This window comes from Poecilia formosa, unplaced genomic scaffold (assembly GCF_000485575.1).
Source record: "Poecilia formosa unplaced genomic scaffold, Poecilia_formosa-5.1.2 Scaffold7, whole genome shotgun sequence".
NCBI classification, from domain to species: domain Eukaryota; kingdom Metazoa; phylum Chordata; class Actinopteri; order Cyprinodontiformes; family Poeciliidae; genus Poecilia; species Poecilia formosa.
The window spans coordinates 2,474,219-2,475,673 of NW_006799946.1; positions in this window are offsets into that span (position 1 = coordinate 2,474,219).

Sequence of the window (1,455 nt, forward strand, 5' to 3'; positions counted from 1 at the left end):
AATGTTTTTGATGTAAAAAAAACAACAACTATATTTTCTTTTAATTTAAATGAACATTTAAGCCAGTTTAGTTTTTATTTGTTAATAATGGCTGTTTCTACTTGTGTGAATGGTGATTCCTTTTTTGCGGCAACAGTCCATGTCCCCGTGTTTTGCTTACAATTATTTTTTGTAAAATGTGCCAAATATTTACAACAAAGTATTTTCATTATACATTTAGATGTTTGCCATTATTCAAAAATAAATGAAATGCCTTTTAAATATTATTTTATTCTTTACACACCTTTTTGGTGACCGACATGTTAAATTTCATCGTGTCCCCAGTGCAGTGTAATAGACTTCTTAATGAAGTTTAAACTATAAAATATATATTTTTTTTATGTTTTTCTTGAAAAAGTTGATTGACTGGACTAACCATTATTTTAATATGCAATTGAATCTGTTGAAACTATTTTTCTTATTTGATATTTTCTTCATATCATACATGTCCCAGTACTAACTTTCCACCCTGCTAGGATGTTTCCTTTATGCCTTCAAAAAGTCTAAAATTCCATAGAAACCATTTAATGGAAGTGACATCAATTGGTTTTGAAGTGAATTCAACCATGGAAAACAAAGTAACTATCACTGTCACCACCTCTGTATTTTTCTTATCTTAAATATGTTAAACCTGTATGAGTAAAGCTTAAAGTTCCACCCTGTTAGGATAGATTGTGAAAAATATTTATTCACTAGAGTTTTAAAAAACATTATATTAGATTTAGTCATTAAATGTTTGTTATTCTGTTGAAGGTTAACTAGATAAATGTTTACCACATAAAGAGCTACAGGAAGATTAGTCAGAAAAGTTCCACCCTGTGGAACCAAACAGGATGGAAATTATGGTGAAATGTAATCATTTTAAGAAAAAAAAAAAAATTGTGAAGATGAAATAGAGTTGCAGAGTAGTCTGAGGTATTAACAGATGTCTTTGCCATTTGTCTGTTTTCATTTCACTTGGTACCCCCATTGACTCCTGTGAGGGGAATAATGAGTACCTGTCATGGGAAAATCCACTACAGGGACTGAATTGAAGACCAATAAATGCAAATATTGGTATACGTTTTTAAAATTACCAATATTTTCAATGCTGTCAGTAATAATGAGTAAAAAAAAAAAAAAAAAACTTTTTTTTTTTTTACAATATAGTCATAAATGATTCGTAACTACATGATGTGTTACAATTTCAAGAATAAAACATATTATATACAGTGATTCTTGAGAATAGAGACAAAATGGGTTTTAATTTTCCCATATTTTTTTTTTATTATTTCTCAACCTTATGTATGCAAATATGACAAATAATGTTTAGAAAATATGAAGATGCTAAGGTACAGGCTCCCAGTTGCGAATTCTTTTTTAAAAATTTCATTTTTAATGGGCCTGACCCAAAACTTTGTCATCGCCATCTGACAA